Source organism: Megascapheus bottae, chromosome 13 (genome assembly GCF_031878675.1).
Source record: "Megascapheus bottae isolate mThoBot1 chromosome 13, mThoBot2.hap1, whole genome shotgun sequence".
Lineage (NCBI taxonomy): Eukaryota > Metazoa > Chordata > Mammalia > Rodentia > Geomyidae > Megascapheus > Megascapheus bottae.
This window is the reverse complement of record NC_143521.1, coordinates 23,943-41,395: the sequence shown is the minus strand read 5'-3', so window position 1 is coordinate 41,395 and position 17,453 is coordinate 23,943.

Here is a 17,453-nt window from a genome sequence, read left to right as displayed (position 1 = left end):
ATAACCCTAATACTAACCCTAACCCTAACCCTCTCACTCTAACGCTAACCCTAACCCTCCCCCTAACCCTAAACCTAACCCTAAACCTTACTCTAACCCTCGCCCTCACTCTCACCTTCACCCTCACCCTCACCTTCACCCTCACCCTAACCCTCCCCCTAACCCTAACCCTAACCCTCACCCTCACCCTCACCCTCACCCTCACCCTAACTCTAACCCTAACCCTAACCTTAACCCTAACCATAAACCTAACCCTAACTCCAACCCTAACACTAACCCTCTAGCCCTAACACTAACCCTAACCCTCTAATCCTAACCCTAACCCTCAAACTAACCCTAAACCTCTAACCCCAACCCTAAACCTAACCCTAAACCTAACATTAACCATCACCCTCAACCACAACCTCACCCTCACCCAAACCCTAATACTAACCCTAATCCTAACCTTAACCCTAACTCTCACCATCACCCTCAACCTCACCCTCACCCTCATCCTAACCTTAACACTAACACTCACCCTCACCCTCACCCACACATTCACCCTAACCCTAACACTAACACTCACCCTCACCCTCACCCTCACACTCAGCCTCACCCTCTCCCTAATCCAAACCCTAACCCTAACCATAACCCTCACCCTCACCCTCACTTTCACCCTCAGCCTCACCCTCACGCTAACCCTAACCCTAACCCTAACCCTAAACCTAACCCTAACCCTCTAACCCTAACCCTAAACCTAACCCTCTAACACTAAACCTAACCCTAACCTTAACCCTAAACCTCTAACCCTAAGCCTAACCCTCAAACTCACCTTCACCCTCACCCTAACCCTAACACTCACCCTCACCCTCAGCTTAACAATCACCATAACCCTAACTCTATCACTAACATTAACACTAAAATCCTAACCCTAACCCTAAACTTAACCCTAAACCTCACCCTCATCCTCACTCTCACCCTCACCCTCACCCTCACCCTAACCCTAACCCTAACACTCACCCTCACCCTCACGCTCACCCTAACCCTAAGCTTAACCCTAACCCTCTAACCCTAACACTAACCCTAATCCTCTAACCCTAACCCTAACCCTAACCATAACAATAATCCTCTAACTCCAAACCTAAGCTAACACTAACCCTAACCCTAACACAAACTCTCACTCTCAACCTCACCCTCACCCTCACCCACACCCCCACCCTAACCCTAACCCTAACCCTCACCCTCACCCTCACCCTAAACCTAACCCTAACCCTAACCCTAACCCTAACACTCACCCTGACCCTCACTGTAACTCTCACCCTAACCCTAACTCTAATCCTAACCCTAACCCTATAACCCTAAAACTAACCCTAACGCTAACCCTCTAAATCTAACCCTAACCCTAACTCTCATCCTAACCCTAACCCTAACCCTAACATTTACCCTAACCCTCACCCTCACTCTCACCCTCACCCTCACCCTCACCCTAACCCTAACCCTAACCCTAAACCTCACCCTCACCATCACCCTCACACTTCACCTCACCCTTACCCTAATCCTAACCCTAAACCTCACCCTCACCCTCATCCTAACCCTAACCCTAACTCTAACCCTAACCCACAACCCTAACCCTCACCCTCACCCTCATTCTCACCCTCACCATAACCCTAACCCTAACCCTCAACGTCAGCATCACCCTCACCCTCACCCTCAACCTAACCCTACCCTTGCCCTCACCCTCACCCTCACCTTAACCCTAACCCTAACGCAAACCCTGTAACCCTAACCCTAACCCTAACCCTAACCCTAACCCTCACCCTCACCCTCACCCTCACCCTCACCATCACCCTCTCCCTCACCCTCAAACTAACCCTCACCCTAACCCTAAACCGAACCCTAACCATCACTCTCACCCTCACCCTACCCTAATCCTAACCCTAACCTTAACTCTAACCCTAACCCTAACCCTATCCCTCTATCCCTAACCCTAACCGTACCCCTAACCCTCACCCTCTACCTTATTCTCACCCTCACCCTAACCCTAACCCTAACTCTCACCATCACTCTCAACCTCACCCTCTCCCTCCCCCTACCCATAACCCTTACCCTAACACTCACCATATCCCTCACCCTCACCTTCACCCTATCCCTCACCCTAACCCTAACTCTAACCCTAACCCTAACCCTATAACCCTAAACCTAACCCTCTAAACCTAAACCTAACCCTAAACCTAACTCTCACACTAACCCTAACCCTAACCCTCACCCTCACCCTCACCCTCACCCTCACCCTAATCCTAACCCTCATACTCACCTCACCCTAAACCTAACCCTAACCCAAATCCTAACCCTCACCCTCACCCTCAAACTAACCCTAACCCGAACCCTAACGCGAACCCTCAACCTCACCCTCACCCTTACCGTAACCCTAACCCTCACCCTAACCCTAATCCTGACCCTAATCCTCACCCTCAACCTCACCCTCACCCGCACTCTAATCCTAACTCTAGCACTAACCGTCACCAAAATCCTAACCCTAAATCTCACCCTTACCATCACCCTCACCCTCACCCTAACAATAACCCTAACTCTAACACTCTAACCCTAAAGACAACCCTAACCCTCTAACCGTAACCCTAACCCTCACTCTCACGTTCACCTTCACCCACCCCCCAACCCTAACTCTCACCCTCACCCTCACCCTCACCCTCACCCTCAGCCTCGCCCTACGGCTCACCCTAACCCTAAACCTAACCCTCACCATCACCCTCACCCTAAACCTAACCCTAACCCTCACCCTCATAGTCACCCTCACCCTCACCCTAACCCTAACCCTAACCTTAACCCTAACCATAAACCTAACCCTAAACCAACCCTAACACTAACCCTCTAACCCTAACCCTAAACCTAACCCTAACCCTCTAATCCTAACCCTAACCCTCAAAATAGCTCTAACTCTCTATCCCCAACACTAAACCTAACCCTAACCCTAACCCTAACCATCACCCTCAACCACAATCTTACCCTCACCCTCTCCCTAATCCAAACCCTAACCCTAACCCTAACACTCACCCTCACCCTCACCCTCACCCTCACCCTCACACTCAGCCTCACCCTCTCCCTAATCCACACCCTAACCCTAACCCTAACCCTCACCCTCACCCTCAATCTAATCCTCTCCCTCACCCTCACGCTAACCCTAATCCTAACCCTAAACATAACCCTAACCCTAAACCTAACCCTAACCCTCTAACCATACCCTAAACCTAACCCTCTAACACTAAACCTAACCCTAACCTTAACCCTAAACCTCTACCCTAACACCAACCCTCAAACTCACCTTCACCCTCACCCTAACCCTAACACACACCCTCACCCTCAACCTCAGCTTAACTCTCACCATAACCCTAACTCTAACCCTAACACTAACACTAAAATCCTAACCCTAACCCTAACCTTAACCCTAAACCTCACCCTCATCCTCACTCTCACCCTCACCCTAACCCTAACCCTAACACTCACCCTCACACTCACCCTAACCCTAACCCTAACACTCACCATCACACTCACCCTCACCCTAACCCTAAAACTAACCCTAAGCTTAGCCCTAACCCTCTAACCTTAACACTAAACCCTAATCATCTAACCCTAACCATAACAATAACCCTCTAACCCCAAAACTAAGCTAACCCTAACCCTTACCCTAATGCTAACACAAACTCTCACCCTCAACCTCATCCTCACCCACACCCACACCCTAAACCTAACCCTAACCCTAACCCTCACCCTCACCCTCACCCTAAACCTAACACTAACCGTAACCCTAACACTCACCCTCACCCTCACCCTCACTGTAACTATCACCCTAACCCTAACTCTAATCCTAACCCTAACCCTATAATCCTAACACTAACCCTAATGCTAACCCTCTAAATCTAACCCTAACCCTAACCCTAACATTTACCCTAACCCTCAGCCTCACTCTCACCCTCACCCTCACCCTAACCCTAACCCTAAACCTCACCCTCACCATCACCCTAACCCTTCACCTCACCCTTACCCTAATACAAACCCTAACCCTAACCCTAAACCTCACCCTCACCCTCACCCTAACCCTAACTCTAACCCTAACACTCAACCCTAACCCTCACCCTCATTCTCACCCTCACCATAACCCTAACCCTAACCCTCAACGTTAGCATCACCCTCACCCTCACCCTAACCCTAACCTCGCCCTCACCCTCACCCTCACCCTAACCCTAACCCTAACACAAACCCTCTAACCCTAACTCTAACCCTAACTCTAACCCTAAACCTAACCCTCACCCTCACACACCCCCTAACCCTAAACCTAACCCTAACCCTCACCCTCACCCACACTCTAACCCTAACCCTAACCCTAACCCTCACCCTCACCCTCACCCTCAAACTAACCCTCACCCTCACCCTAACCCTAACCATAAACCTAACCTTAAACCTAACCCTAAACCTAACCCAATCCTAACCTTAACCCTATACCCCTAGCACAAACCTGTCCCTAACACACTAACCCTAACCCTAACCCTAATCCTAACCCTAACCCTCTAACCCCAACCCTTAACCTAACCCTATCCCTAACCCTACCCCTCACCCTCAACGTCAACCTCACCCTCACCCTAACCCTAAACCCAACCCTCACTCTCAACCTCAACCTCAACCTCACCCTCACCCTCTCCCTAACCCTCACCCTCACCCTCAACCCCACCCTCACCCTCACCCTCACCCTCACCCTCACCCTAACCCTAATCCTCACCTTAACCCTAACCCTAACCTTCATCATCACCCTCAACCTAACCCTCACCCTCACCCTAACTAAAACCCTAACCCTAACGCTCAACACAAATCCTCTAACACTAAACCTAACACTAACACTCTAACCCTAACCGTAACCCTAACCCTAATGTTTTAACCCTAACCCTAACAATAACCATAACACTAATCCTAATCCTAACCGTAACCCTAAACCTCATCCTCGCCCTCACCCTCAGCCTAAACCTCACCCTAACCCTAACCTTCACCCTAACCCTAACCCTAACCCTCAACCTCACCCTCACCCTCACCCTTACCCTAAGCCTATCCCTAACCCTAAACCTAAACCTAACCCTAATCCTACCTTAAACCTAACCCTAACCCTAACCCTCACCCTCACCCTCACATAACACTAACCCTAACCCTAACCATAACCATAACCCAAACCCTCACCCTCACCCTCACCCTCACCGTAACCCTAACCTTAACCCTCTAACCCAAACCATAACCCTAATCCTCTAACCCTAATCCTAACCTAACCCTAACCCTATATGGAACCCTAAACGCAACACTAACCCTAACACTCACCCTCACCTTAATCCTAACCCTAACCCCAACGCTAACCCTAACCCTCACACTCACCCTCACTATCATCCTCACCGTCAGCCTCACCCAAACATAACCCTAAACCTAACCCTAAACCTAACCCCCTAACCCTAACCCTCTAACCCCGACCCTAACACTAACCCTAACCCTAACCCTCTAACCCTAACCCTAACCCTAACCCTAAACCTCACCCTCACCCTCACCCTCACCTTAACCGTAACCCAAACCCTAACCCTAACCCTAACACTCACAACACCCTCAATCTCACCCTCACCCTCACCCTAACCCTCACCCTAACCCTAACCCTAACCCTAACCCTCACCTTCACCCTCACCCTTACCCTCACCCTTACCCTAACCCTTACCCTAACCTTAACCCTAAACCTAACCCTAACCCTAACCCTCTAAGCCTAACCCTAACCCTAACCCTCTAACCCTAACCTAACCCTAAACCTAACACTAACCCTCTAACCCCAACCCAAGCTAACCCTTACCCTAACAATAACCCTCACGCTCAACCTCAACCTCACCCTCACCCTCACCCTAACCCAAACCCTAACCCTCACCATCACTCTCAACCTCATCCTCATCCTCACCCCAACCATAACCCTAACCCTAACCCTCTAACCCTAACCATAACATTAATCTTCTAAACCTAACCATAAACATAACCATAACCATAACCCTAAACCTAACCCTAACACTAACCCTAACCCTAACCCTCACCCTCACCCTAAACCTAAACCTAACACTAACCCTAATCCCAACCCTAACCCTCACCCTCAACTTCACCCTCACCCTCACCGTCACCCTCACTCTAAACCTAACCCTAACCCTAACCCTCTAACCCTAACCCAACCCTAACCCCAACCCTCGAATCCTAACCCTAACCCTAACCCTCACCCTTACCCTCATCCTCACCCCCACCATAAACCTAAATCTAACCCTAAACCTAACACTCAACCGAACCCTCATTGTAACTCTCACCCTAACCATAACTCTAATCTGAACCCTAACCCTATAACCCTCACCCTAACCCTAACCCTAACCCTCAACCTCACCCTCACCCTCACCCTAAGCCTATCCCTCACCCTAAACCTAAACCTAACCCTAATCCTACCTTAAACCTAACCCTAACACTAACCCTCACCCCCACCCTCACCCTAACACTAACCCTAACCCTAACCCTAACCATAACCATAACCATAACCCAAACCCTCACCCTCACCCTCACCATCACCCTAACACTAATCTTAACCCTCTAACCCAAACCATAACCCTAATACTCTAACCCTAATCCTAACCTAACCCTAACCCTAAACGGAACCCTAAACCCAACCCTAACCCTAACACTCACCCTCACCTTAATCCTAACAGTAAACCTAACCCTAACCCTCATGCTCACCCTCACTCTCATCCTCACCCTCAGCCTCACCCAAACATAACCCTAACCCTAAACCTAACCCTCTAACCCTAGCCCTAACCCTAACCCTCTAACCCCGACCCTAACACTAACCCTAACCCTAACCCTCTAAGCCTAACCCTAACCCTAACCCTCTAACCCTAACCTAAACCGAAACCTAACACTAACCCTCTAACCCCAACCCTAAGCTAACCCTAACCCTAACAATAACCCTCACACTCAACATCAACCTCACCCTCAACCTCACCCTAACCCTAACCCAAACCCTAACCCTCACCATCACTCTCAACCTCACCCTCATTCTCACCCTAACCATAACCCTAACCATAACCCTCTAACTTTAACCATAACCCTAATCTTCTAACCATAACCATAACCATAACCATAACCCTAAACCTAACCCTAACACTAACCCTAACCATCACCCAACCAAAACCTAACCCTAACTCTATTCCCAACCCTAACCCTCACCCTCACCATCACCCTCACCGTCACCCTCACTCTAACCCTAAACCTAAAGCTAAACCTAACCCTAACCCTAACCCTAACCCTCTAATCCTAACCCTAACCCTAACCCTCTAACCCTAACCCTAACCCTAACCCCAACCCTGTAACCCTAACCCTAACCCTCCCCCTAACCCTAAACCTAACCCTAAACCTTACTCTTACCCTCGCCCTCACTCTCACCCTCACCCTAACCCTAACCCTAACCCTAAACCTCACCCTCACCCTCATCCTCACCTTCAACCTGACCCTAACCCTAACCCTATCCCTAACCCTCACCCTCACCCTTACCCTCACCCTCACCCTTACCCTAACCCTACCCCTAAACCTCATCCTAACCCTCACCTGTTGCTCCTCTCCGGGGTAGCAACACGGGGACGGGGAGGGACACACAGGGCCAGCCTGTAGTCCTCTGGGAGCCGAGCGAAATGGTAAGTGTCAAAGACCCAGCCCTCCACCAATCACCAGGGAAGAAAAAACCACGCTGAGTCAGAAGCAGTGTTAACCATGAAAGCGCATCAGATCTCTCTGCTGATCTCTGCTGATCTCTGATGCTCTCTGATGCTCTCATCTCTTTATTGCGTCAGACAATTAGTTATATACTGTTAGGGTAGGAGAAGGTGGGCACTGGGAAGCTAGCCAATAGGAAGAGGGCCTCTGTGCTACCACTAAGGGTCTGGGTGGGGCTTTCAGGTACTGGGCAGGACAGGTGCAGGAAAGCTCTAGAGACTTTAGCTGCTGCGAGACCCGCGAAACTGCGGGGGGTTCAATCGAGTCACATACACAGAGATGCCTTAAGAGAGGTATGCAAAAGACCGAATGCCTGGACAAAGCCCTTTAATTGCAGCTGAGCCAGAATCAGGCTTCAGAGATGGAGGCTAGGCCCCAACAATTCCCCCTTTTTTGTTTATTAGAACAGGGGGGGACAAGCACGCAAAAGCCCCTGTCTTAGGTCGTCCCCCTCAGGGAATCTTACCCGTCATTGAGTGCTCTGGGGCCTTCTGTCCCACAGTACAGATCACCCCCGGGCCTGTCTTAGGTTGTCCCCGCTCCAGAGATCTTACCCGTCATTGGCTCTCGGGGAGACATCTAAGGGGAGTCGAGGGATCCCTCCTCGTCATTGGGCTCTCCTTGGTCATAGGAGTTATTGGCATTGGTAGCAAGCCTCTGGTAATGCACCTGTACGTTCATCAACTGAATGGATTCATTCGTCAACTGAATGGATTCTATCCTGCTTTGAATGAATTGTAACCTTATTGATAACACAGGGCCCAAAAGTTAAAGGTAAGAAGAAGAGGAGTATAGGACCAAGAAATTGAAGGACATAGGGTAGCCATCTGTGCAGTCCGGTCCAAAGGAAGTTGATGATGGGTATCTTGACTCCAAGAAGAAACAGGATCAGCACTGTAAGGTCCATTATTTATTCTGAAAAAGAAGAGAGAGAGAGAGATATCCTCAGGAGGCAGAGAGTCTTCTGGGTCTTCATCAATATTATTGGGGTCCCTCCATATTTGCGGACAATATTTAAGATCCCTTGCAGGGACCCAAACTGGCTTTGTTTCATCAGTGGGGAAAACACAACCAAATCCTCTTCCAGCTGTAATGAGGGGATCTGGGCCCCTCCACTCCCCATTAAGGGGGTCCTTCCACCGGACATAGACAGTTCGATAGGGAATAGAGGTTGTCCAATGTTTCTGGAAGGGTGAGAGATGTTCCCCTTTGGCAAAATTTAAAATATTGAGAGTAAACAAAGCCATCTTTAGCTGATCAAGGGGGGGAGTGTATTCCCCCTTTTTTGTTTTATTAATTGAGATTTAAGGACATGGTTATATCTTTCTACAATTGCCTGTCCTCTGGGATTATGAGGGATGCCAGTAGTATGGGTAATTTGCCATTGTTTAAAGAAGTCATCAAGAGACTTGCTTAAAAAACACGGACCGTTATCAGTTTTTATTTGGTCTGGCAATCCGAGAGTAGCAAAACATTGAAGAAAATGACTGATAGCATGTTTAGCTCTCTCCCCGGAATGGGCTGTAGCCCAACAGGCATGGGAAAAGGTGTCTATTGTTAAAAAAATGTATTTAACTTTTCCAAAAAAGGGAAAATGTGTAACATCCGTTTGCCACAGATTATTAGGCCTAAGGCCTCGAGGGTTAACACCGCCCATTTGGAGCGGTGGAACCTGTAAGAAAGGGTGGCACGACTTGCAGGTCCTAATAATCTTTTTTAGGTCTTTAATTGCGACTTGGGGAAATTGGTGGTGTAGTCCCCTCCAATTGGCATGCGTGAGCCGATGGAAAGAGATAGCCTCCTGTAAAGTGTAACATTCAGGATTAGAGGCTAACTGGTCAGAGAGGGCATTGCCTTTGGTCAAAATACTTGGAAGGCTTTGATGTCCCCTCAGATGTTGAATAAACATAGGAGCAATCCTTTGTTTGAGCAAATTTCTAGCTTGAATCATCAAAGGAGTGATAGGGTTACTATCAAGTTTAATATGAGCTTCTATGAAGTTAGGTAACAAATTGGCCACATACAGGCTATCTGAGAATAAGTTAAGAGGACCAGTAACCTCAGATAAAGCTAAGACCACCGCATAAAGTTCCTTAAATTGCGCTGAACCCTATATTTCATGAGACAGGGTCACTGCAGGAGAAGAATTGCCTTTACCTGGGGAGAAAATAACAACAGAAGCCCCCTTCTTGCCTCCATCCATGAATACGGTGGGGAAGGAGGGATCAGCTTCACCTAGAAAAAGTTTTGGAGGTCGCCACTCCAGCTGGCTAAAGGAGCGCATCCATTTATGGGGACCATAATGACAGTCCACTTTACCTGGAAAGCCTTCCATGGCTATTGCTAGTCTAGCATTATTTCTTTGTAGCCAAAAGAAATCATTAATCCTAAAAGGAACAATAAGAGAGTGGGGTTTACTCCCAAAAAGACGAGTGGACAAATCTCGTCCTTTGACAATACAATCTGCCATCTGGTCAGTCATGGAGTAAACTCTAGGTGTTCCTCCGACTGACTGGTGAATCCAGTGAAGAAGTTCCCCTTCCTGGCCTAAAAGGGCAGTAAAGATGGTCTGTCCTGATAGGACATAGAGGGTTAGGGGCATAGCAGGATCATACCTCTTTAAGGCTGCTTAATTGATAGCTAATTGAATTTTATTTAGAACCTCTTTATGATCAGCTGACAACGTTACTATGGAGGTCAGATCAAGACCCTTTAAGAGATCAAGAAGAGGTGTGAGGGTTGCAGTGGTTACGGGGACCCATGGTCTCATCCAATTAATTTTACCAAGAAGCTTTTGAAGTTGGGGCAGGGTATAAGTGTCTTGGATAGCTAATTGGGGTTTTAGAGGAGACACAACATCCAGTGTTAGGACAGATCCCAGGATTTTAAAGGGGGGTATCTTTTGGATTTTTTCTGGGGCAATTTGGAAGCCATTATCTTTTAACAGTTGGAGACATTTATTAAAAAGACAATCTAAATGCTGAGTGTCTGGGCTTCCTATAATGATGTCATCCATATATACATAGAAAAGTGAGCCTGTCTCCTCGTTAAGAGGGGATAAGACTCTAGACATATAGTCTTGACATATAGGAGGATTATTGGCCATACCTTGAGGTAGAACTGTCCATTCAAAATGCAAATCAGGGCCCTTATAATTTAATGAAGGAAGGGAGAAGGCAAACTTCTCAGTATAGAGGAATAGAGAGGAATAGAGAAAAAACAATCTTTGGTGTCTATGACTATGAGATATTGGTCATTAGGAATGGCAAGTATCCAGGGCATCCCCCTTTGGGGGGTCCCAAAAAGTTCCATCTTCTCATTTATTTTTCTCAAATCTTGGAGTAGTCTCCACTTGCCACTATTAGGGTCCATGATCAAAGGAATGAGTCTGACACAAAAGCGGAATTTAGAAGTTAAGTTAAACAGAGTTTTATTCCGCGCCTAGCATCGAGAATCATACTGACCGGTCAGGGCCGCCCCTAAGATGTGAGTGAGAGAGCGACCCCGCCTGATCTTACAGGCTACTTTTATAGGCCCCAGCCATGTGGTTGGGCTGGCCATACACAGGTGGCCAATGGAATTCAGCATGGTTGATTGATGGCTGGGGCAACCACTGACACTTTTGCTGTTTGAACTGACCTATCATTTCGGTGGGCTTCTGGCGCACTGCTGATGACAAAGGAAGGGGAGGGAATTCCCTGGCAGGCCAAGGGGGGTGGGGTGGGGAGGAATTCTGGTAACTCTACCTGGTTTAGCTGCTCTTGTAATCTGAGCTGTTATCAGAGATTCTGCAGCCCCTGCCTCAGGTCAAGTCCTTTGTCATAAAGATGGGAACTGCCTAGAGTGGATGGATTTCGGGAAGTCAAGAAAGGGGTCCCTTCAGCCAGTAGGCTTTTTAATCACAAATACTGGGGAGTTCCAAGGGCTCAGAGACTTTCTTTTTATGCTCCCCTCAACTCTATCAACAAAAGTGGACAGGTCCTCTCCTGGTCTTTGGTTAATTCCTGCTATCGGAGACTCAGAGGGACCCTCCTTCAGTTTTCTCCAGGCCACTAGGCCCAAAGCTCTAATCTGATCCTGATAGGGAGGGGGGATGGCGGCCTGCTGGATCCCCATTGAGTACTGGTCGGAGGTCCCTGCAAGCATCCCCGAAGTAATGGGGATTACAGGTTGCGAGTGTTGGTTCCTCACCACCTGTTGGCGGCATTCTTCTTTATACAGGACACACCACTTAATGAAAAGTGGGCCTGGAAGAACTGCTTTAGCCAGAGTCATACAATCGGCTGCAGTACATGGTTGATGAGCAAGGCCTTGGAGGATGGTTTCCGTCCAAGGAGCATTAGGGCCAACTTCTAAGACAGCCTTTTTGAGTTCCTTAAGGTCTCCAGGCTCCCAGGGATACCCGGTTGCAGGGCGGTTACTGCCCGGGTCAATATTAACCAGGAATGGCTGGCAGGACTCCGGGCCAGGTTCAAATGGTGCCTCACTAGTGACACTGTCTGTTGGGATCACGCTCTCCAGCATTTCCGACACACTTCCAGACAAAGACTGCAATATCTTGTGGACCTCAGAAGCACCATGCAGAAGCCTGTCTGATGAATGGAGCCCTGGCAGGCCCAGACCCTCCTGTGAGACTACTGAGGGTGGATGGAGCCCTGGCGCCGTGGGGGTTGGGAAACTAACAGGGCAGCCCAGGCCCAGACCCTCCTGTGAGACTACAGAGGCCTCATGGCCTGGGTTTGATGGGGGAGGAGCAGAGGGTGGCTCCTTCACATCTCCCTGAGGGGAACTTGGCCTTTCTGTAGACAATGAGAGATTAGCATCTCCGCAGGGAGTAAGGGAGACATCTGGCCTCTCTTTGTTAACTGTGTCCCCAGGGGACTCAGCCCTCTGGTTGGAAAGTTGAGGAGAAAAACTAGACTTTAGAGCTTACAAGACTGATAAACTTCCAGCGGGGACTCGCCCCTTGATTAATCTGGGCTTTTCCGATTAGATGCTCAATTTTGTCCCAAGTATTCCAGTCAACCAAGTTGCTAGTTGGCAGCCACGGGGCGATTTTAACTAAAGTATCCCAAACTTTACATGCCTGTGTAGCTAAAATCTCTAACCCTCGACTTTTAAGGAAGAGCTTAAGAGAGTCGAGGGAAGGGTCATTCTTAGAAAGATTCTTTCCCATATTTGATGGGAGTACACTTACCCGCACTCCGATTAGCTTGTCGGCGGTGAGTTTCTCGAGCACATGGAGCCCTCACACGGGCAGCAAAGTTTCCTCACACAGGGCACCAGCTGTGGCTCCTCTCCAGGGCAGCAACACGGGAATGGGGAGGGACACACAGGGCCAGCCTGTAGTCCCCCGGGAGCCGAGCGAGATGGTAAGTGTCAAAGACCCAGCCCTCCCCCAATCACTGGGGAAGAAAAAACCATGCTGAGTCAGAAGCAGTGTTAAACATGAAAGCGCATCAGATCTCTCTGCTGATCTCTGCTGATCTCTGATGCTCTCTGATGCTCTCATCTCTTTATTGCATCAGACAATTAGTTATATACTGTTAGGGTAGGAGAAGGTGGGCACTGGGAAGCTAGCCAATAGGAAGAGGGCCTCTGTGCTACCACTAAGGGTCTGGGTGGGGCTTTCAGGTACTGGGCAGGACAGGTGCAGGAAAGCTCTAGAGACTTTAGCTGCTGCGAGACCCGCGAAACTGCGGGGGGTTCAATCCAGTCACTACACAGAGATGCCTTAAGAGAGGTATGCAAAAGACCAAATGCCTGGACAAAGCCCTTTAATTGCAGCTGAGCAAGAATCAGGCCTCAGAGATGGAGGCTAGGCCCCAACACTCACCCTCACCCTCACCTTCAAGCTTACAATAACCCTCACCCTAACCCTAACCCTAATCCTAACCCTAACCCTCACAATCACCCTCACCCTCACCCTCACCCTCACCCTAACCCTAACCGCAACCATAATCCTTACCCTAACCCTAACCCTAACCCTCTAATCCTAACCCTAACACTAACCCTAACACTAACCCTAACCGAAAAACCCTAACCCTAACCCTAATCTTAACTCTCTATCCCTAACCCTAACCCTAACCCTAGCCCTATAACCCTAATCTTCACCCTATTCCTAACACTAACCCTCACCCTAAACCTCACCCTCACCCTCACCCTAAACCTCACCCTCACCCTCACCCTAACCCTAAACCTAACCCTCCGTCTCACCCTCAACCTCACCGTCACCCTCACCTCACCCTTACCCGAACTCTAATCCTAACCCTCTAAGCCTAACCCTAAACATAACCCTAACCTTTTTCATAACCCTAAACCTAACCCTCACCCTAACCCTAACCCTCACTCTCACCCTCACTCTCACCCTAACCCTAACCCTAAACCTAACCCTCACCCCCACCCTCACCCTCACCCTAACCCTAACTCTCACCCTAACCCTAACCATAACCATAACCCCAACCCAAACCCTCACCCTCACCATCACCCTAACACTAACCCTAACCATAACCTTAACCCAATCCCTCACCCTCACCCTCACCCTCATCCTAACCCTAACCTTATCCCTCTAACCCAAACCATAACCCTAATCCTCTAACCTTAATCCTAACCTAACCCTAACCCTAAACAGAGCCCTAAACCCAACACTAACCCTAACACTCACTCTCACCTTAATTTAACCCTAACCCTAACTCTAACCCTAACCCTCACGCTCACCCTCACTCTCATCCTCACCCTCAGCCTCACCTAAACATAACCCTAACCGTAACCCTAACCCTAAACCTAACACTAACCCTAACCCTAACCCTCTAACACCGACCCTAACACTAACCCTAACCCTAACCCTAATCCTAAACCTAAACCTCACCCTCAGCCTCACCAGAACCGTAATCCAAACCCTAACCCTAACCCTAACACTCACCACACACTCAATCTCACCCTCACCCTCACCCTAACCCTCGCCATAACCCTAACCCTAATCCTCACCTTCACCCTCACCCTCACCCTTACCCTAACCCTTACCCTAACCTTAACCCTAAACCTAACCCTAACCCTAACCCTCTAACCCTAACCCTGACCCTAACCTCTAACACTAACCTAACCCTAAACCTAACACTAACCCTCTAACCCCAACCCTAAGCTAACCCTACTCCTAAAAATAACCCTCACGCTCAATCTCAACCTCACCCTCACCCTCACCATAACCCTAACCCAAACCCTAACCCTCACCATCACTCTCAACCTCACCCTCATCCTCACCTTAATCATAACCCTAACCCTACCATTCTAACCCTAACGATAACCCAAATCTTCTAAACCTAACCCTAACCCTAACCATAACCATAACCCTAAACCTAACCCTAACACTAATCCTAATCCTCACCCTCACCCTAAACCTAAACCTAACCCTAACCCTAATCCCAACCCTAACAGTCACCCTCACCCTCACCATAACTCTCACCCTAACACTAACTCTAACCCTAACCGGAACCATATAACCCTAATACTAACCCTAACCCTAACCCTCTAACTCTAACACTAACCCTAACCCTCCCCCTAACCGTAAACTTAACCCTAAACCTTACTCTAACCCTCGCCCTCACTCTCACCCTCACCCTAACCCTAACCCTATCCCTAAACCTCACCCTCACCCTCACCCTCAACCTCACCCTAACCCTAACCCTAACCCTAACCCTCACCCTAACCCTACCCCTAAACCTCACCCTAACCCTCACCCTCACTTTCACGCTTACCCTAACCCTCACCATCACCCTAACCCTAACCCTAAACCTCACACTCACCCTCACCCTCATCCTCACCCTCACCCTAACCCTAACCCCAACCGTAACCCCTACCCTAACCCTAACCCTAACCCTCTAACCATAACCCTAACACTAACCCTAACCGTCTAACCCTAACCCTAACCCTAATCTTAACACTCTAACCCTAACCCTAGCCCTCTAACCCTAACCTTCACCCTAACCCTAACACTAACCATAACCCTAAACCTCACCCTCAACCTCACCCGCACCTTTACCTATCATAACCCTAACCCTAAACCTAACCCTAACCCTCACCCTAAACCTCACCCTCACCCTCACCAACCGTAACCCTAACACTCTGTCTCACCCTCAACCTCACCGTCACCCTCACCTCACCCTTACCCTAACTCTAACCCTAACACCCTAACCCTAAACCTAACCCTAAACCTAATCATAACCCTATATCTAACCCTAACCCTCTAACCATAACCCTAACCCTAACCCTAAACATAACCCTAACCCTATTCATGACCCTAACCCTAACCCTCAAAATCATCCTCACCCATACCCTCACCCTCACCCTATCCTTAACCCTAACCCTCACTCTCACCCTAACCCTAACTCTAACCCTCACCTTCACCCTCAACCTCAGCCTAACCCTAACTCTAACCCTAAACCTAAACCTAACCTAACTCTCACGCTCACCCTCACCCTCACCCTTACCCTAAAACCTAACCCTAACCCTAACCCTAACCCTCACTGTCAACCTCACCATCACCCTCACCCTAAAGCTAACCCTAATCCTACCCGTAACCATAACCCTCTAACACTAACCATAACCCTAATCCTTTAACCCTAATCGTAACATAACCCTAACCCTAACTGTAACCCCAAACCTCACCCTCAACCTCACCCTCACCCTCACCCTCAGCCTAACCCTCACCCAAACCCTAACCCTAACATTAACCCTAACCCTAACCCTCATCCTCACACTCAACCTAACCCTAACCGTAACCCTAATCCTAAAGCTCATCATCAACCTAACCCTATCCCTAAACCTAACGCCAACCCTCTAACCTTAATTCTAACCTTAAACCTAACCCTCTCAGCCTAACCCTAACTCTAACCCTAAACCTAACCCTCTAACCCCAACCCTAACCCTAACTGTAACCCTCACCCTATCACTAACCCTCACCCTCAACCTCACCCTCACCCTCACCCTAATCGTAACCCTAACCCTAACCCTCACCATCACCCTCAACATAACCCTAAGCCTAACCCTTACCCTAATCCTAACCCTATAACCCTAACGCTAACCTTAACCCTAACTCTCTAACCCTAACCATAACAGTAACCCTAACCCTAAACCTAACCCTCTAACCCTTACCCTAACCCTAACCCTAAACCTAACCCTAACCCTCACCCTCACCCTCATCCTCACCCTCAACCTCAACCTCACCCGCACCCTAAATCTAACCCTAACACTAACCCTAACCCTAACGCTAAAGCTAACCCTCTAACCCTACCCCTAACATTCACCCTAACACTCTAACCCTAACCCTAACACTAACCCTAACCCTAACAGTCTAACACTAACCCTAACCCTAACGCTAACCTTAAGCATCACACTCAACCTCACCCTCACCCTCATCCTCACCCTAACCATAACCATAAACCTAAACCTAACCCTTACCTTCACCATCACACTCAACCTCACCCTCACCCTTATCCTCACCCTAACCATAACTGCAACCCTAATCCTCTAACACTTACCGTAACACTAATCCTCTAATACTAACCCTAACACTAACCCTAATACTAACACTAACACTCACCCTCACCCTAATCTAACCCTAACCCTAACCTTAACCCTAACCCTCA